Source organism: Grus americana, chromosome 8 (assembly GCF_028858705.1).
Source record: "Grus americana isolate bGruAme1 chromosome 8, bGruAme1.mat, whole genome shotgun sequence".
Classification (NCBI taxonomy): domain Eukaryota; kingdom Metazoa; phylum Chordata; class Aves; order Gruiformes; family Gruidae; genus Grus; species Grus americana.
Genome location: NC_072859.1, coordinates 11,936,273 through 11,957,608, shown reverse-complemented (window position 1 = coordinate 11,957,608; position 21,336 = coordinate 11,936,273). Strand labels below are relative to the sequence as shown.

Sequence of the window (21,336 nt, the reverse complement as noted above, 5' to 3'; positions counted from 1 at the left end):
TGCAGGCCATGTGGGCACACTGGTGTGCTGTGAACTGGCTGGCTGTGTTCTGATGCTGCATAGAAGAGATTAAAGAACATCATTTCTATTTATCCACATTACACAAACTCAGCTTAATGCTGTTTGTCAGTTCAGTTGCAATAGTCCCCTCGTCCTGTGTATGGGTTCATTCCTTCTTTCTGCTTTTCTTTTCCAGAGGTTGATCCCTTTGAACTGCTGAAACCTGATGACTTGCAATCAATAGTCTGTAAAACAATAAGGTCAGCAGTGCGAAGATTCAGATTTTCTGTCTCTAAATGCAAACGGCTGTGCTGGGCCAGTGAGGTGAGCCTGACCTAAACTGATTGCCTGATAGAAGAACAGAGTGGGAGGAATGGGATTAAAAATACCTGGAGACTTGTCGAGCTGTTAATACAGTATCTGTCCACTTCACATAGATGGGGGAAATATGGCTGCGTAAACTTACAATAGATGTGACTGACAAATTCAATTTCATTGTTAAATATTAAATCACTGGTGGACCCTGTGACTGGAATTCTAAGCCCCATATTCTACACTGCAACGTTGCAAAATGATCAAGAACATTTACAAGCCCAGTCATAAGATCAGCTTTTCCAATGAAGGTGAAACAGGACTCTAGGGTTTTTTTGTTTTGGTTTGGGTTTTGGGAGGTTTTTTGGGGTATGTGTGGGTTTTTTAATACCAATAAGATTATATTTATTTGTTCCAGGCAAATAGAAATTTGCAAGACTTGCATGAATGGCAGAAGTGTTATGGGTGACATGCTTTGATATAAAATGCAAGTTTGGATCCAGTTCCTAAGAGGAGCTAAATCCAGGCTTCTCAGCTGGATCCCAAGATAAAGCTGGCACCAGCAGCTCTGAACAATTTGGGTGATTTCTGTGCAGATGGACACGTTATGTGGGGTGTACAGAAACTGGCATCACACAGTCTAACCTGCCCACCTCTGAGTGGATCGATGCTGGATTACGCCCATTCTGATTTGACTCCCCTGAATACAGTGGCTCAATTTTACCCAAGTTTATGTTGTACTCACAAAAGGAAACAAACTTAAGGATCAGTCAGTCAGTGAAATGACGCCAAGGGAGAGATTTTTGTCAAATTTTGACAAACCAGCATAAGTATGACCCCGAGAGGTACTGTGGTATTCAGAAATGATACAGACAGTTATGTTCACATAAACATGCATCTGCTATTCTCCACCTAAATAAGAGAGAATATATCTGTGGCAGGAAAAAAAAAAAAAGATGAAGTTGCCTAATACATGAGTAGGGCTGGGATAACAGTACTACAACATTGATGGAATAGCAGGGAGTGCCTGGGGTCAGCGGGTGAGTGGCAGAGCTGTGTGGGGATGGTTACATGGGGCTGGCTTGCAGCACTTGCCCCAGCCCATTGGGTAGAAGGCAGGGTGAGCTATTCATAGTCAAGAACTTGCACAGAGCACTTAGCCCTTAGGAAAACAAAAAAAAAAAAAAAAAAAAAAAAGAAAGAGAGTGCTTTCTGACCAAAAATTGAAGCTTCTTTTGTGGTTTGAGGCTATCATCTCATGAACAGTTTGTCCAAGAAATTATTGCTGAAGTGATTACAGGAATGTCGTGGCAAGTATTCAAAGTTCACAAGCTAAACCCCGAGCGAACCAGCCACAGCAGCTGGGTGACCTGTTTCTGTGCCTGGCTGGCTGATGAAAACTCTCTGGATTAGTTAGCTGTGTAAATACTCATGATCATGAAGTTGCTGTAGGCTTTACATAAGTTCACTGTGTTGGTCTCAAATTTGTGTTCTTACTACTAAGTCAATTTTACTAAGTGTGTTAAATATTTCCCTTATATTAGTGTCTGGCGCTAAAATCGGAAAAGCTGCAAGAATTAGCCAGTTCTAACAAGGGTCAATTTCTGCCTGAAATTAAATTTGCTGGCATCAGTTTGAAGAAAACCTACTGTAATGAGGTTTTCCTGTTGAGAGTGACCAAAACAGATCATAGGAAGAAGCACAACAACTAAGCAAAGAAAGAAAGAAAGAAAAGGCTAGGAAGATAGAGCAGGTATGTGAACGTATTTTTCATGGATATTTTTACTTTCTTGCTATATTCATTTACTTTATGTCACACAGTTTCATGTCATACAGTTTCATGTCACAGTAGCAATAATCTTAACAAGAACAAAATTCAGTCTCTGACCTAATACAACAGGGACAAGTATTTACATATTTAACTTCAATTTAAGTGCTTGTACTGAAATCAGTGGGAGTTAGAGGAACTTAAATATACTTACAGATCTTGTGATTGTTCTCTTCAAACACAATTTTTCAAATCCACAGATAACGTTCTGTTTTTGTCAGGATAGTGACCATAGAGCGTTTGTCTACTCCTAATTGATAGACGTAAATATTAATTTCAGATCTGAATCTAACCCTCAGATGCCTACACATTTATTGCTGCAGAGTTTAAAAAGATTTGCAGGGGTGCATGTGCAGAATTGTGAAATCAGACCTGGACCCTTGGAATTGCTCATTGGCCCTAAGTGAATGCAAAGCAGAGCACTGCTGTTTTCCTCTGGCTCATTTTTAGTTTTGGGATTCCAGTAGGCGACACTAAATGCAAACCCCTTGATGCTGACCCCTCCTACATTCTCATTTGCAGCTGCACATTTGAAATGCTGTGAAAGCAGATCACACAGCACAGTGTGATCTGCAAACATGTGTATGATAGATGAGCCCCAATAACTGTTCAGATTTGTAATGAGTAATGAGATTTGTAATGAGTTTATGAAAAAGCCATATTTTGAAATGAAAATATAAAGATGTAGGAAAGGATAAATTAGTGCCTTTGCTTTTGTGAAGCATTTTGCCCCAAATACCCAAATGTCAATGCCTAATCAAAGCCACAGATTTTATTGTCCCTGTCTCTCATTAAGGGTGTTTTCCTGCATAGTGTTGGGATCAACTGTAGTTAAGACAAAAATTACACTTGTCCCAGATCCATATTGCACTCCTGTGCTACTGGGAAGGTCTGGCAAAGCCTCTCCTTGTTTCTGGGCACGTTACATTGAACCATCAATGATGCAAGTTCAGGCAGGCAAGTGTTTGCGATACTGAAAATGCTGCTGATGAGAGCCGGGTGGGCTTTCTAGCTGCTCCAGCTGTTTCCCCTGCCAGGTTCCTGGCAGCCTCTTGGGGTGCACTGGGATGTCTGTGTGGCACTGGGCCCACCATAGTGCTGGGACTCTGAGCAACACTGCAGAAACCATGGGTCTGCTCCGGTGTATGTCTCCTCGGCTCCTTGCTCTTCCCAGATAACAGACGCTGGAATACAAAATTGCTCTTCCATCTCTGGACTCCTTTTCCTTTCCTGTCATATAGGGGAATGCATATATTTAATATATACATTCACAGACTGTCAGCCTTAGTACTATTATTCTCTTTTCCTACATTAAGAAAACCTATTCATGGTTAAGTAAAGCTTCAGCTGATTTAGAGCACTGCAATTCATTGACTCAGCAACACAGTCAAGAACATACCCCCTGGGTATCTTTCTTTTTCCACAAGTTCCCAGGTCATTTTCAAGGCTTGTATCTATCTAAGGTATTTGAAGGTCAAGCCCAAGTGGTCTGTGGAACTGCTTCATACTTGGAAATCAAGTTCTTCCAAAACCGATATCTCCTGATAAGGAAACAATATGCTGGATGTGCAGATAAGTGATTTCTGAGTGACCTGTTTCTCTAGGGTTTGCCTTTGGGAGCAAGCAGGGTGACCTTTGTACTGCTGCATAGTGGGTCTTGGACGCAGCCTTTTTACCAAAGAAACCACCATCAACCAAAACAACCCAAACCCCAAACAACTTCTTGACATCAAAGGCATCCTGGCAACTCAGGCAGAGCCAAACTAATGTTGAATTGATCTTAATGATTTTAATTGGCTTCAAACTGAAACTTCATGTGTGTTGACAGTACTCAAAGTACAGGATTTTGTTTCAGTTTTTCTAAGGAAAAACCTGAACAGAACTTAGGAGGTAAACCAGAACTTGACAGCTGGGCACTGATGCAAGATTTAAACTAGGTGCTAGCTTTTCCTTAGGAATCGAAATGAAATAAGGGACAGCTGAAAGCTTTACCACCCAGAGCTCCTCATGATGCATCTGGACAGACTTTCACATCCCTAAAATTTTAGAACATTTTAAAAAATGTTGCAAATGGCCTTTGAAGCCCAAATGGGACCTGGGCAACACCGAGCCTGTGAGCAGCGTACAGCCCACCTCTTCTGCACTGGTGCCCCCAGCACAGAGGAACCACTCCGGTTTCTCAGGGACAGCATTTGGTTGTTAAATTCATGTCTCACAGGGGCCTTTCCCTCTTCTCCAGTCTACTTCAAAATGACAGGCAGAACCAAAATCCCATTCAATTAAAAGAAAGTGAAAAAGGGAGCTGAACTCCTAGCAAACAAACAAAAACAGTTTGAAATTTTTACTTCAAAAGCACGGCAGTATTTTACCAGCAAGGACTGAATTCATTAATGCTGCCTTTTTCGTGCTGCTACCATTAAGAGTTTTTCAGTGTTACTGTTCAAAAATGTTTTAAAGAGCCAACTGTTTTACTGCTTTGAAATAGCTCTACCCAGGAGTGAATCTTTGCACTCATTTTCAAAACAATCACGAGGAAGCCATGCAAGTTTACGCAAGTCCATCAGTCTTCAAAGGCAAATAAAAAAATAACAGTCTTCCTTATTCTAGATCACTTTCCTTTTCCACTCACCATCTCCTTTCCACGTTTCCTTTTCTTATTTTTTCTCCAGCAGCAGCTACTATGGTCATGTGCTGGGGTAACACGCATGCATGCACTTGTGCACACACATGAATAGGCTCAAAAAGGAAGATCAGTACCTTATAAGTCCCCTGTATATTACTCCTGAATAATTTTTTTTCTCCTTATCTTCCTTTCTTTTCCTTTTTGCTTTCCTTTATATCTGTCTGCTTTCTCTGCTAGATTTTATAATGCTGTCAATTGCCCTGATATTGTGAATCCAGGTTTAACTGCAATCCCAAACTGCTTTTACTTCCAGTGCCTCTTGACACTGAGCACTGGCACTGCTTTTTGTGGTGTCTGAGACAAAGACAGAAGCCAAAGACCTCTGTGAAGTTACTCTTAAGTCATTCTGGCCCAATTAGATCCAAAATTAGGCTGTTATAGTTTATTCTGTATGGCAGCTGAGACATAATCTAGAAGAACATTAAGAACATGTCGGATGTAGGAGATATTGAGTGAAACCCATGCATTTGTTCAGAAATGTGGGAGTCCCACCAGAGCTGAGTGCTGCAGAAACACAAATTCAGATGGACTCAACTACCTCAGCATCTCTGAGGCATTTGAGTCAGTTTTTGTGACTTTGGCACACAAGTATGACACAGCTACTTAGGTTAGTAATGTGAACAGACAGGAAGCAAGAAACATTAATGCGATGTCGGCAGCGTAGTTAGCATCACTTCCTTGATAAAACATTGCAGACACTAACAAACTGACAAACACATCAATCTCAGTAGAAGATTCCTGTCCTAAACATTTCTGTAGCTTTCAAATATGCTGTTTTACAGTTGTGGTCTTTTTGCTGCAAAAACATTGAAAATATAGTTTCTCAGGATTAAAATAAAGAATAGAGGTAAAATAAACATGGAAACCCTAAGTGTGGCTGGAGATGTCATCACAGCCTACTGCAGTGGATTTCATAGGCTCCCGCTTCTGAATATGGTGAAATGAAAGACTCTTTGGTAAGTAGCCGTACACATGGGCGGCAAAGGTTTGTCTAAAGATTTTGGGATTTTTTTCAGGATGATTGTCTGATAGCAGGTAATATGTTCAAATGAAGATAATAAACAAAGAGTGAATTCTGAGGGCATGGTTTTCCTTTGCTAGTGGAGCAAAAGGTCCAAGGAACAGGCTGCATTACTGTTTATAGCCTCTGAAAGTCGAGCAGTAGGACTTCGAGGCAGTGGGGAGAAGGGGGAGTTAATTTTTTTCTAGCAAACCTAGGTTCGGTAAAAAGGCAACAATTCCTTCGAACTCCGGGTAGCGGCTGCAGCACCCAAGGCGCGTCCCCAGCCCGGGAGGCTGCCGGCGGCGGGGGGGCGGCGGGGGCCGCGCCTGCCATGACACCGCCTCGCCCGCCACCTAGCGGCCGCCGCCGGCGGGGAGCAGCGGGGAGCAGCGGGGAGCAGCGGCGGGTGCGGGGAGCAGCGGGGAGCAGCGGGGAGCAGCGGCGGGTGCGGGGAGCAGCGGGGAGCAGCGGCGGCCGGCCCGGGCCGTGCAGCGGTGTGCCCGTGCCGTGCTGCTGCGCTGGGCCCCCCGACCTGAGAGCAGGGCCACACACCGTGTGCGGTGTATTTGTTTATACGTGGGTGAGGGAAGACGGTTTAGAATATGGCATAAGTAATGCACACAAGTAATGCCAGCTGGCTTTTAAGAGTGACTTTTTACTGAAAAACCCACTGCTATATGCTGTCTCTTTTCTGTTCTATCAATTAGTTTTCCCTTTAATATCTCAATTTGATGTAAAACTCCATTTGCTTTCCATGAAGTCCTCTGGAGTATCTTAATTAACTGCATAATTAGAGAAACAGAATTGGGTCCTAAGTTACAACACCCCCCCACCCCCCCCAAATTGTTGCTCATTTTCATTTTAATTGTATTTTCTTTAGTCACATTAGTGGTGTTATTAAGTGGCCATGATCCTCTGACACCATAGAACAAGACAAAATTAAAGCATTATTTTTTAATCTCTTTTATTACTCACTTGTACCAAATTGATAAAGATACTGAAAGTAGGAGGAAGGGAATACGCATTTCTAGACAGGCTTTATTACTTCAGAATGATAGCTCCTAAAATACAGAGCTGATCTATGGAAAAACAAGTAAAATAACAAACTACAGTGCATCTCAGTTGGTAAACTGCTGCTGTCAGTCAATATAATTCCCCTCAGCTAACAATAAAAATGTTTTGACATGCAATCTTGTACACACTTTGATAATAGTTACCTAACAGGAAATTGCAACCATGGAAATATTTCTTTTTCCTCTTTCTTAGAATCATGAAAATTTTGATGTGATACAAGTCCTGTTGCAAAGGGCACCCTGTCAATGACAGCAGTCACCAGAGTAACTCTGTAAATTGCGTAGTACAGAACAGTCATGTACAATACAACTGTTATATTTCATAATAAAACCCAGCTTATCACCAGGGACAGAAGGCTTTAGTTTCTTACAAAAAATACTGTCAGACTAGACAATGCTTGTAACTGGAAATTTAGGATCTCCCAGTTGCCTTTGGCTTGTTAAGCTCCTTTCAGGCTCCAGCCTGAGCAGAAGAGGTGAAGGTTTCCTTCGGGTTGTTACAGAGCTAATGGGTGCCCAGCTTGTGCTTAGCCCCACAGACATTAACAGCATCCGGCACAAGCAGAGTCTGACGCAGTGATTGCATCCACAACTCCTCCGTTCCCAGCTCTGGAAGGCAGCTGAGACCGTGGCAGCCTTCACAGTGGCTCCAGCCGCATTGATGGAGCAGCTGGACTATGCACAGGAGCTCTGCTGAGCCAGGCTCTCCATCACACTCCTGCTTTCAAAAGTCATGCAGGGATGTGGTTTTGTCTCCGAGTGGGAGAGATCTGCAAATGATTTGAAGGTTCAGAGTTCAGGGGTGGTTTGGAAAAACACCCGTTGGGCTGCAATGCCCGTGGGGGAGTTGGCTGGTTAGATAGGGTGTCTCTGGGTATTTCTGGCATTTCACCTCCCGACTGAAGTCAGGAAAATTCAAAGAAAGAAAAAAATATGGAAAAATACATCCAGACACTTCCAAACTTGGAAACTAGTTTCCTAATGTTTAGTCAAAGGCATAAGTCAGTTCTTGTTTTACCCACCCATCCCTCTTTGGACTAGAAAATAGTCAGTGCAGTTTCCTTTAAAATATCAGATAAGGAGCATAAATAGCTGCCCAAGAACCAGGAATATGACTAATTCCTATTCATTAGACATGCGCAACATAAATATTTGTTTCACTACTCATTAATCACAATGAGATACCTCCAGCTCTGTCACATATGTCCAAGTCTGCTTCCACACTGTCTCCTTCGAATAAATCCATGTCGTCATTCTGCAGACTTGTACCAATGAGAGGAAATGGGAAAGGCTGTGTGCCACAGCATCCCCCTCCGCCTCTGCACCTCTGGTTCCTGGGGCTTTAAGATGAGAAGACGGGCTCCAGGGGTAAGATGCAGCTACTACTTCTGTTACTGGCATAACATCTTGTGTCTGAGGTACAATTCCCAGATGGCTTTCCTAAGCCATCACATTGCAAATACTGCTGGGGAGTTTTGTAATTCACCTTAGCAATATATGTAAATGCTACTTAATGGAGGTCTTTAATGCTGTCTTCCAGGATTTTCACTGGGTCACTGCATCGGTGTTGCAGCTTTCCCTGGGGCTGTGCACACGTTGCTGAGGGCAGGGGAAACCATGCCATTTCAGTTCAAGTTGATTAGAGGTTTTTATCTGAAACATAGGTTTGTTTTTTGTTTTTTTGTGTTTTTTTTTTTAAAGAAAACACTGAGTCACCAAAAGTTAAACTTATCTTGTAAATGTATTGGTTTTGAGGGGAAAGTTTCCTAAACAGGGTAGGCTTTTTGTATATATACATTAAAAAAAAAAGAATTCTTTAGTGATTAGGGCACTTGCATGTGGCAGCCCTGTAGTCAGCAAAGAGCAGTGAGTTGTGAAATGTCACTGAGCCTGAGAGAGAATCGAGCAGGGCAAGGATTTGAACCTGCTTTGCAGACTAGTTTCCCAATGGTTGGTTCATGGACTCAGTATATCTTGCTAGTGTCAATCCAGTTTGTAGAGCTAATTAAAAATTCAGTAAGTCGGGGAGAAAACACCCGTAAGCCAGGAGTTATAGCAGCTGGATGAGCTAGGGACCAGTCACTCTGAAACCCTCAATTCAAGCTGGTCGGGGGGAGACTTGTGCACAGGTATCTCCCATGCAATGAACCTAAGGGTGATGTTGCTCACTGTTCAGCACGGAGGCAAACCCAAATGCCTCAACTCTTTTTTTTTATGATGAAGACTTCTTTCTTACCACCCCAATGTAATGGAGATGAATAAAATTAAGAATTGGGCGGTCTAGTTAGAGTCTCGTTTTTCCCTTCGACATCTCTCCTGCTTTAAGATGCGCCACTGTGTGTTTCTGGCAGTTCCATGATTGCCCTGAAAGGACTAATTTTGTCTAACTTCAAAACTAAAGCTAGTGGGAACCAAGGATGCCCCAAAAGTAATTGTATTAGAAAGTGGTGATGTGAGGTCGAGGGGAAATGTAGGACCTGAGTGCTCAAAATACCATCAGCTACATCATGAAAACAGATGTGTTCTGTTACTCCTTTCTGCATATGGGGAATAGTCTCAGGATAAGGGTCTACTCTGAACTGCTCGACAAAGCTTTTTGTCCCATTCGTCTACTTTCTACCTTTCAGAAGGGATCCTAGGTCCCCCCCCTCCTTGGTTTTTTTGTTATTGTGAAAAACCTTCAGAAGTTATTCTACAGAAATGCTGCCTAGTTTGGGGGGGGGGGGAAAATCCTCATCCTAAACTGCTGGAGGCAGCAGGTGAGCCTATGGAGAGATGGAGAATGCCTTACCATGCCACTCCAGTGGCCTGTGGTGTGGCAGAAAGCTTTAGCTTAGGGCAGCAAGCAGCGGCTGTCTCTGCCCTGTGCTGCAGTGTCTGTCAACAGCAGCTCTCACACAGGAGGGAGCAGTACTGAGAGGAGCAGCTTGGTATTGCTGGGCACACAGCTACCTGTCATCACTGCCTCACAGCCAGCACGGCATGTTCAACCTCAGCTCTTGCGGCAATGGGCTGAACTAAATGGTAGCAGTTTTCCTTTGGCCTCCAGAGCACAAGGGGCAGGGGCACCTCCTGGGCTCCTACTTGTGGTAGTTCATCTGCTGGACTCTGTGGGTGGCTCAGTGGGCACCAGGGGAAGCTAAGATCAGTTTTTAGCAATAATTTTAAGTTATGCTGCTCTAGGCTTATGCCAGAGCTCAGTGTTACTCTAGTGAACACTGTAGAGGATGTATACATACATGAACTTGATTTACTAGGAAATCAAAAGATAATGTACATTTACAGCTGACAATCAAAAATGTAACTAACTAACTGATTTATCTGTTGACAGAACAGCACCATACCAGAATAGAGCTTCAGAAGAATCCTATGGATCAACCAGCGCTGCCTCCAGCAGCCCAACTCAAGGTCCTCCTTTAACTGTAATGTTATGCCCTGCCTAACTCGCTGTGACCTCAGCGAGACGGTGCGCATTGCCCAGCAGCCATGCTTCTGTGTTAACTTGAAGCAGCAGGACCGTGTGCTGTTGTGCTGGGCTTTGTTCCACAGAGGTAGGCTCTCTATTTAAACCATATGTTGAATTATAACTGTGTAAGTAGGAGGAAAACTAAAACATATTTCCCTGGGTTCTAGAAAAGCTCTGAACAGATATCATTTTTATAAAGTTTTTATGTGCCCTATCCAAATGCCAAACAATTGTGCTGTACCTTCAGATTTAAGGCGAGCTGTTGTATTACATGTCTGGAGGTGACTACATCATTGGCAGTGTGCAGAGTTTGTAGCGCCTGTCTCAGGATTCAAGGCTGATGCTCAGAGATGAGATTTTTGGGTGATGGACAAGGATTGCTAAGATTAGAGCTGGCCATTTGATTTTCAGAGGTATGATGGGCTATTTCTAGTGAGTTTTAAAGCTGCTCAGGACAAGCTCTTGAGATTCAGGTAGCAGCAACACAGAAGTGCTCCTATGTTTTTCTGATGCACCCACAGTTAATGTGAGTTTTGCAAGGTGGTCTTGCTGGTGGGATTAAGGCTGACACTCTCCCAAAATGACTGCAGTTGTACCTCTCTTCTGGTAATTAGGTGGCGTTCATGGCTAGACACCTGAGCTAAGCAGCAGGGGAAGTAGCTGGGCCAGAGTGCAAAGGATGTCTGTGCTTGGCTTGCAGCTTTCGTGCTGTGCCTGGCCTTGATGACATTACTGAAGCTCTGTGGGACATTGCTCTCTCTTGGAAAATGGGAATAAGTGTTATTTTCCTACCACAGAGCAGAACTACAATGGCCTGGTAGCTTAAGTGGGTTGTATATGTGAAAATGTACTAACTGGCTCAGCAAGCTCCACTCACTAATTGGTTTTTGGACTTAAGTTTATCTAGCACCACTAACTAAATTCCACTGTAACAATTGCAATGGATCCATTTTTCTGGTTCTTTAACTGTGCAAGTCTGTGGAAAGGAAGTTTCTTCTAACATATGTGCCAAGCTTGGCAGCACGTTCATCAGGAAAGGAACTAATGGTCAGGATTTCTGCCAATTTGGACTGAAATTTCTGTGGAAGAGATTGTGAGATTTTTTGCTGTCTTCAATTCAGAAATGCAGTTTAGCCTAAGTTTGTATTTGAACCTGATTTTAATTCAAATCTTAGCTTCACATACTGCAATTTTGACTTTTCCTAATTAAAAAAAAACAGGTAAAGCAACAGAGAAACAGGAAGAAAAGGCCTAGTTTGCAGGAAAAAAATGCCCTGATGCTAGAGAAGTGAGGGAGCCTGACAGGCTAAGTCATGGTCTTTATTCTTGCTCAGCTACAGTGAAGGCAGATTAAGGATAAATTAGTCAGTGAGCAAATGTCTTGTTTCTTCTGTGACTCCACCTCTTTTGGGCATCCTGCCCTGTCCCCACCCCTTGCACTTGTCTGCATGTCTTAATGGCACTATTCATGCAGCTGGTAATTTATGTGTCTGAGAGAGAAGATTTACACAGAGCCTTCCCTTCAGTTATTCAGAAAATTTGAGATACAGTATGTGATTTGTTAGGTCCAAAACTCCAACTTAAAATCACCAATGTCTCAAGGGCTGGGCTTGAGTGAGAGAAATTTTAAAAGGAATAATTTCAACTAGAAGTTAGTTCTTAGGTCTTCGTTTTATGCCTAGATACCAAAGTTTGTCTTCAAAATAAATACAATGCCCATTGTAACATAAGCACACACTCATTTGGCTTTGACTGAAGGGGTTTGATGTTCTGCGCTGGAAGACAGACGGAGCTGATCCAATTACTGAAACCTATTTGATTCACTTGGTGTCTCGTGTCATAAACACGAATTGTTAATTTTGTATTACTCATAACAGGCGCACTGTGAATGTTTGCAGAGTTTATAGGATATCACTTACAAATGTGATTATACCAGCCATTCCTCAGGACTGACACCAGTTTCAAATTAGAAGCTGTCAGGCCTCACCTGCTCCTGAGTTCACTGATAGGTCACCTTCTTGTCATTTTGGCTGTCCCCCCATCAAAATGACATCTGTGTTCATAAAGGGACAGCGAGGGACTCGAAGTTGTTAGAATTGTTGAAGAATAAGAATAAGGTGTCATCTTCTCCAATAATGTAGTGCTCAACTTTGGCCTTTCAGAGGGCTTGATGCTTGCAGCACCTGACAATGTTTCCAGATACAAGAATAGCTGGATCGGAGGGTCAGCAGTTGTTCCTGCTTCCACCCGTGGATGCTAGGCATTCAGCTCAGCCCTAGCTGTGGAGTATAGACAATCCCAGAGACTCGGGCAAAGGGCTTGTGAAATGCCTTCATTTTTCTACATGTGGGAACAGGACATTAGGGTAAATAAACATTCCTTTCAGAGGCCCTTGGTACACATCCATATTTTTAAACCAACTGTGTGTGTAAGACAAAAGATAAATATTGTTCAACAAACAACTGGATAAAAAAAAAAAACACACCAAACTTTTTCAATTTGTTGGACATTTCCTTTAATTTGTTTACACGGCATTTATGTAGATGCAAACCATAATTTTATCTGGAAATGTCCTGATTCTTGAGGACCTCTTTCTTAATAATAGAAGATTCTTCATATTCAGTCAATTAATCTAATGGAGTTCAGCTACGTCAGTCCAATTCCTATATCCCGATACTTCTCAAAACTAGGAAAATGTGTATGCATCTTCAAATACAGACTTTGGGATTAGCTTTTATTTCTGTCATTAAATAAATGGAAATGTGAGGTTCAAACAGTGTCAGACTTTGCAGCTTAAAGATTTGGGCTCCCGTAGATGTCAAGTTTACTGAATAATCATCTAATATGCGTGTGCCACCTATGGAACAGTTGTACAGCCATCTTAGGGCTTGGGTTTTACAGGAAATTAAGTAAATGTATGTACATAATCCCATTGAAGTCGCCAGGCCCATTACTGCTATGTGTAGAGAGGAAGGTCTCCAAGTTGTGGGACGTTACAAATTCACGTACAGGAGGCCTGTTCTCACCATGACCTCAGTTGTGTGTTGGTGGGAAAAGAGCATGGACGTATTTGTGAGAGGGTAGGCAAGGATAAACAAGATGTTGGATTACACTTTGCCAAATGAAGGGCTCACAGCAGCCTAGGAAAATCTTTTTGTTTTCCCCTCACTAAAGTAGACCTTTACTTTTGTCTTACGTACCGTGGCTAGCAGAGCTGTAAGGTCATTCAGTTATCATAGTTGTCATCATTCTCTGAAATCTGTCCTTGATTTTATTTTCTGCTCCAGGAAATATTATAGTATTGTTATTTTATCTATATTAAAGAAACCTAAGGCCAGATACCTCATGGCGTAAACAAGCATGACTTCAGGAAAGCAATGCTGATTCATGCCATCCGACTGTCTGATTCTTAATATAAAAGGGAACATGTTACAAGAGTGTAAACAGAAGCAAACATTTGTTATAGAAACTCATGTCATCAACATAGACACCCCCCCAGAGTTCAGCAGGAAAAAAAAATAGCTAAGGTAGATTTACAGAAGCCACCACTTTTTTTTAATGATTTGGATATTGATCATTTTTAATCTTCTTCTCAGAACAACCGGGAGATCTACTATAGCTTGAGCCAGCCATGAAAAGCGGCTCTGTTCTTTAACCTGCCCCAATTCACTTGGACATATTTTATATCTCCAGGGATTCAGCCACGAAGTCCATTAGAGCATCAGATGCAGTGAGGTCAAATCAATTGTCCATCCTGCAGACAAGGTAACCATCATTTACTGTAATTCTCCCCCGTCATGGTAGAGGAGAGGAAAGGTTAAAAGCTGTATTACCATGAGGCTGCCTCATCTATCTTTCAGTATATTGGTAATACCTAAACATTGCTTAAAGAACAAATGTACAATCTTAAATCTGTGTTAAACTGGATTTAATGGTTAGATTGCCAAATCAACAAATTTGCTAATGATTTTTTTTTTCAGGGAGGAGCAGAAAAAAATACCGCTTTTAAAGCAAAAAACTTTAAATATATTGTCACGTCCGACACAACACATCCAAAGCTATACGGAACATTCATCTCAGGATGACCTGAATGACTGATATTTATCCTTCCCTATACATAGATATATTTACCTATGAAGTAATTTGCTGTCATCTCTTTAAGCTGGAGATGCTACGACAGTCCAGAAACAAAAGAGGAAGTAAATTCAGGATGTATATTTTGCACTGTAAATCAAGTCCTTATGTGTTTGCACTCTAGGATGGGCAATAATAATTGACTGAAGCAATCACTGCTGTGGGAAAACAAACGTCCTGGCGGTGTCGCATCTGAAGGTCAAGCCTGATGACATAGTAAGCACCTGAACTCTCACTGACTCCTGGGGAGGTGGTGGGCGCTGAGCACCTCCCGGAGCTTGCCTGGCAGGGACAGATTTATACAGCTGCTGGGGCTGGGAGTGAGGATGCTTTTTCGCTCCCACCTCCCTCCGTTGGGTCTGCAAAGTCATTTATTTCCATTACAGTGCCATGGCATCTCCCCGACTCCCGCGCTCCGTGCGTTAACTGCATGAAACCAGAGAGAAAATGCGGTTCTGTGCCAAGGACTGCGTATTCCTCCTCCTCTAACAATTGCATTGCGGCCCTGATTAATGTCACACGAGCTGAGGTGCACGTAGGGAAACTGTGCCCACCCCTGTCGCACGTGTGAGCACTATGGCACCATGGCCCGGTCCTTGCAGGACTCCATTGAAGTGGGAAGCAATCGTCAAGCCCAGCTTTATTCACTTAACTTGCCTGTTTGCGTTTTCTAGGTTAATCTTTTCTCTTTCCCTGGATTTCTTTAATCCTGAGCTGTTTTCATTAAGTGATTGAATGAAGGAGCTATCGAGATTTTCCATATTCCAATACTCTTTTTACAGCTGTAGAAATTAGTGAATTTATTTTTCTCTGTTTCAGAAGCTGAATTGCTTTGCAGACATACACATGTATTTAAAATAGAGCCATAGTAGTAAGAAATAGAAGATAGTCAAACACTGTTATTTGAATATAAGTGTATCAATCAAATATATTTCTGTGGCTGACATACATTCATGATATTCTTCTTGGGAGACAATAGGAATAATTTAGTGGGAGTTTAAGAGTTGGCATAGGTTCCAGATTAATAAATATTTTTATTATGAAGCCTATTTTTAAGGTTTTAGTTAGGGTTTAACGCCCAGCACAGTAAATTCTAACTTCAGATAATGTGGGTATTCAGTAACCATAAAAAGAAACTAGTAAAAGTTTTGTGGGTGCTGAAGGAGAGATAAATGTGCTTTAGATTAGGTGTTACATACCATTCACTTAACTGCTTTAACTGCTAAGAAAGAAATAAATTCATCCAAGTCTGGAAAGAGAAGGTTGAAAAGATGCTTTCCTTCATAATAGCACAAAATTAGGACTGCATGGAGCTTGCATGGTCTGTTGCTTTCCTTGTTCTGGAGTACCTCTCAGATAGCTCGCAGCTTAGTAGTACCCTCTCTGCAATGCTAATTCAGAGAACGGTCCGCTGGGTTATTGAACTGAAACCAGAGTCTCAAAAAAGATCAGAGAAGCATTGCTGTTCTTTGGCTTCAATGGATATCACAGCCCTGACTGAAAGAGCACTGAACTTAATAGAAAGGCTTTGGATCTGGAAAAATGCTTACTGAAATCAATGAGAGAAAGAGCTTTAACTCCAACGGTTAACACTTCATTCTGGCCCTTTTCTCAATAGATACAAACATTGGCTCTGTAATGCCTAGTCATTTTTTTAAGATCAATACGACAAACCTAAATTGTGCAATGGATGTGTGTGTTTACTATCTATCTGCTGTGTTAGCATTACAAGTCAGATCAGACTTTTGAAAAATAAGTATTTGATTTCACAATAATTCCACCCTGTGCAGCAAATGAATGTATTCTTAAGGAAATCTGTTTAACCAGGAAAATCACTAAGGAATTCCTCAAGAGTTATATATAGCTCTTAGTTGACAGACTTCCTTAAAGAACTCCTTTTTCTCTGTCTACAGTAATTAAAATAAAAGTTGCCCTTTGAGTATTTGCTGTTGGCAAGATGTATTTAGTTTAATTTTCTCCAAATGCTAAAGAGGTTGCTACAGTTATGGGGAAGTAGTTAGATCTCATGAACATGAGAGAGATTCAGATTCTCTGAATTTGCCATAAGGTAATATATTCAAGCAGACCTTCTGATTCTCCTGGTCACTCTGAGGGAGTGAAGTAATTGCTGCCTCCTTGCATCAGTAGCTGCCATCCTGGAAGCTGAGGTAATGGCATGACAGCTGTGGTGTTACAGAGAACATCAGTGTGGGACTTTGGGGATGAAATTCTCCTCTGAGTAACCAAAAAAGACAGTCCTGACTGCAAAAAGCGGTGACATTAGCCAGAACTGCTCTGAAAACATGCATGAACCAAGCAGAAGAGAACTGTGTTTGTGAGCAAGTCTTAACCTGGGTGCAGCTGGGGTTGTGTCACAGCACGACTGTTTCACATTAAAGATGAAACACAAAAGCTCTAGCATGAGGTTACCAATGTAATCTTTTCTTTTGAAAAGTAACTTGTTCTGTTAAAACTGAAATAATTATTAATGAAAGACATCTTACGTCTATAGAAAAATGTCTCCTACAGTGCTATAGGCCACCAGAGAAGACTGTATAGCTCCTTCTTTCCTTTTTCTTTTTTTTTAACAGCAAGAAATAGGGTAAAAATTAGTAACTGTAGATTGCCTGCAGTTTATTGGCATTTACAGATAATTTCATTGGCATTTATAGATAATTTTAAACTAACGTGGAAAATTTGGGAGGTTCTCTTCACATAAGTATGCACCTCCACACAATGCATTTTTAGTGATTCATTTTTCCTTGTGCTGAAGTCCCTCCTGCTTGCCCCAGCCTACAATAGACTATCCTCCAATATGTTCCTGGGAAGTCTTACTTATAACGGGTTATCCAGTAGAATTTTCTATTTGAATCTCTTGACTTGGTGCTCTCTGATGTCCAAACTGAGTGAATCACAGAAGAAAGTTGGAGCCCTTGAGCTTTCCTAAGGCTATTTAAGCCTTTTGAGTCTGAAATAATGAATGAAAAATACAAAAAAATTCAGACTGGATATATAGAGTTTTAATTTCTGCTGAATTCCTGATGCTCAAAACATGAATAAAGGCACTGATATTTGTGACCAGCTGAAAAATAACTAGCTTAAAAATAACACACATACAAACCAAACCCAAGCAATTAATTAAACCTTTTGGTATTTGCTTTGGGACTGGATTTTGGGCTGAAATTTGTTGTAAAAGTTCTTCAAAGCCTGAGGGGAAGGTGCGGCCACCAGCAACTGAAGGTTCTTGCTTTACACAAATCCTTCTGCCTTGCTTATGAGTTCATTATTAACTGCCTTAGATGATGATTAAAAGATCAATGTATATTTGTTCAAACCAGCAAAACGGTGAGAAAATGTATCAAAATGAAACATTATCCTGAAAAATCTTCCATTTTTCTACAAGTTCAGTTTAAAACAATTTGTCAGATCAATTCAAGGACAAAATTTACCAAGATTTTATGGAAAAGCAATAGAAATATTTCTATCAATTAGAGGAAAAGAATCTATTTGATTTTGTCCTCACTGTCCTCACTTCCAGCTCTGAGTTCAGTGTTAATATAATCTGCTGCTGAATGGAACTGTGAAAGAGAAATTGGCTTTAAACAAAAGTGAATTTAACTAATTTATTTTTGTTACTGAAGCTGAGGCAAATGCAAGCTTTGTGACAGGGAGGAGTTATATTATTGCACTAGGAAACATTTATATAAAAAAATGTAAAACATAGGAAAAAACAAGGAAATTAGACTGTTTTTAAATATATTTTTTTAACCAGGCAAGATATCCCTTTCAGCACAGCGGAGCATATAACATATTAATCTTATTTGTCCGTGATCTAAAGAGTGTATATATTTCCTCATAGACAGGACTTTTTGCTACATTACCTCATTTTTACCCTCAGAAGCCAAACTGCTAGATTTTTGGAGACTGCTAGCAATAAATTTTTTCTATGACAATTAGTTCACTACTAATCTTGACCATCTCTCCAATGAACTCATGAAGAACTTTAATATTAAAAAGCACCTCATAAATAATTTACAATAAACCTGAAGGAATATTGAGCATTTGTAAATATGACCTCCCTTTGCAGGCTTTGTCCCTCTTTTAGCTTTTCTCCCTGAACCTTTGCTACAATTATCTTTAAATCTCCATGAAAGAAGCCAAAGAAATGGGAACTCAGATTTTTAGTAATATTAGTCATCTTACTAATGGATATTCTATAGCTTGTCCTTTTTTCCACTTCCTCTTACCTGGTCCTTTCATAACTCAGACAGTCAGACAGACTCTTAAATACCCTTTGGTTGGAGCCAATAGGTCTTACAAATGTAATTTATACAGTAGTTGATGCTTTATATGGCAAAACCCCAAAATCTTGTGCTTTTTAAAAATGTAAATCTGTCTGGATCTCATTAATGAAGGTTCTTGACTACAGTAGAAACTCATTCCTCTTTGTTTCGAAAACCATTCATTTATTTATCAGATTCAGCTCTTCTTTTAAAAAATACATTGGAATCATGGTTTTGTCTGTTGAGTTTTGTACGGTGGGCTTGACTAACACCTTGCCAGTGGTGGCATGTAGGATGCTGTCAGCGGCGAGACTTCATGATGACCACACTGTCAAGACAAACAGCGCAACAGGAGGTTTCATAACACAGGAATTCCAGGGAATAATGGATTTATCTAACTCTGAGACTGAGAAGGTTAAATAGGGCAGCTGCATATTAGGGCCAAACCTTTGCCCATGAATAAAAACGTTGCTACTTTTCTGCTACTTTGCTATTCTATTCTGACTGTATGGAAATCAAAACATGACAACTTTCCCTTAGCAATAATATCTAAGAAATCCTATGAGATCCTGTGAAACCAGCTTGCCTCCATTTGGGAACAGCTGAGGTTATCTGATGGTAAACAGCTTGTGTGTTAATTTGTGGATGAAGCTATCCTGATGCAGGTTGTCAAGTTGTTTATTAGCGAGGTCATAACTTGAGGAGATACAAGGTTTCACTGATCTACTCCCTGCATAAGTTTCAGCAGTTATTACTTGTTGAAGGTCATAAATGAGAATTGACTTCATATTGGTGGCTAAGTCTCATTTTTCCAACAGAGACATTCTATAGGAGAGACAGGCTTATTTTATTGATTGTAATTTTGTGAAATCCACCAGTTTCTACTCCTTTTCATTTGAATTTGGGGTAAGGATACCTAAGAAGTATGGGGTAAAGCAACATTGGTGGTGTTTCTTTTTGCCTCATCCTGCTCTGTTTAGTACAGATTATGCAAGTGTGCTTGAGGAGTTCCTACTTATATTTCAGCTCTCTCAAGACATCACTGACTACACCAGGTATTGTTGACATACCTGGCATCTCTTTTGGAAGGAGACAGATTTTCTTTTAAGGGGTTTTACTTTTTTAATGGAGAGAATTCCTGGGAAACTGCTTCTTCAGCCTGAACGGTCTAACGAGGTTCAGGCCAGATTCCACTTGCTTCCCCTCCTTATTATGTTCAATGTATTATAACTGCATTGGAAGTGTTCATAAAGAAGGGAGAGTCCACTATAATAAATTCAAACTTAGCTCACTGGTTCTGATTCACAAACCTGCTAGTTTGGAAATAAAAAATGAGCGATGTCTTATTTTTCAGCTAAGTATTAGACATGGTTTCTGCCTTGTTTCTACTTCTGGTCTTCTTGGGTGTATGAGGGAGAGAATGAGAACAAGACAAAGACATCTACAAAGAAAAATGGAATATTTCTTTGTGACCAGAACAGAGATTATTTACTCTAAGTGTGCATTTTTCGGTGGCTTAGTTGATGCCATCATGCCTTACTTTCCAAATTTTTTAGCTCTCAAAGAACAGGGAGATGTTATGACAGACCCTCTATTCTCCACTAAAACACAGAAAAAAGCTTCCACTGTGGAGTTACAAGGTTTGCACTTGCATTTGCTCTTTATCATTCACCTCCACGAGAAGCTGTGCCATTTTCTGGTTGCTATGTGGTCACAAGCAGGCCACGGGGAAGGTGCTGTCCAAGAAAAACAAATTGGTCATTCTAACAATGAGCAGCAGGAGCCCAGGTAAAGGATCTTTTAACAATTTCTTAAAGAACTCTTTTTAAAGAAAAAACCAAACAGATATAACCCCAAACTTACTTAAATATTGTTGCGTTTTGTATACATAAGGAAAAGGCACATCATCTTGCAAGTGAAGAATAATGCTTTTGTATCCAGTTCAGTTACAGAGACTTCAGATTCCTGCTGAAGAAGAAGTCAGATGCCCTGCAGTACTGTAAGAGTTACCAAGCAATTTCCCATCTCCAGAGAACAGCAACAAAGAACCCATTAGACTTGTCCTGGGAAGGCTGAATGCCGTCAGCTGAATCATCACACCAGAATTATAATATTTTAAGAACTATACAGAAATATTTTGCATTAAAAAGATATGCTTAATACCTAGTGTGTTGCTTGTTCACAGTGTGTTATTTGATTAAAAAAGAAACCTGTTGAAATATGTTCTTTTTCCTGTGGCATTGCAATAGGAGGATTACAGAGACTTTCCTATATGTCATTTCATCACCTTTATCAGCCAAGGCATAGACTTTTTTGGGTGACAGCTATATTTGTTGGATACTGATCTGTATGCACCCCAGTTGTGGACTGTGATCAGACCTTTTATGAACCAAGCAGTATTTTATTTCCCCCACAGAGATTCCTTGTTGATATCCCTACTGTGCTCAGCACTTGGCCTTGCAGCATTTTGCTTGCATACTGCTAGTATGTGTCTTCGGGTTTCACTGAGAGATTATAAGATAATGGGATACTTGGGTAAGCCTTGAAATTAAGA

At 40.9% G+C, this 21,336-nt stretch overlaps 1 long non-coding RNA gene across 1 annotated transcript; it reads left to right on the top strand.

Moving 5' to 3' along the window:
- The first annotated feature begins 224 nt into the window (after positions 1 to 224).
- On the top strand, positions 225 to 20,978 carry LOC129209421 (uncharacterized). Its single transcript, XR_008578073.1, has 5 exons — positions 225 to 324; positions 10,231 to 10,450; positions 14,059 to 14,130; positions 14,624 to 14,715; positions 20,724 to 20,978. It is a non-coding gene; the product is annotated as an uncharacterized LOC129209421 (long non-coding RNA).
- The last annotated feature ends 358 nt before the right edge of the window (positions 20,979 to 21,336 follow it).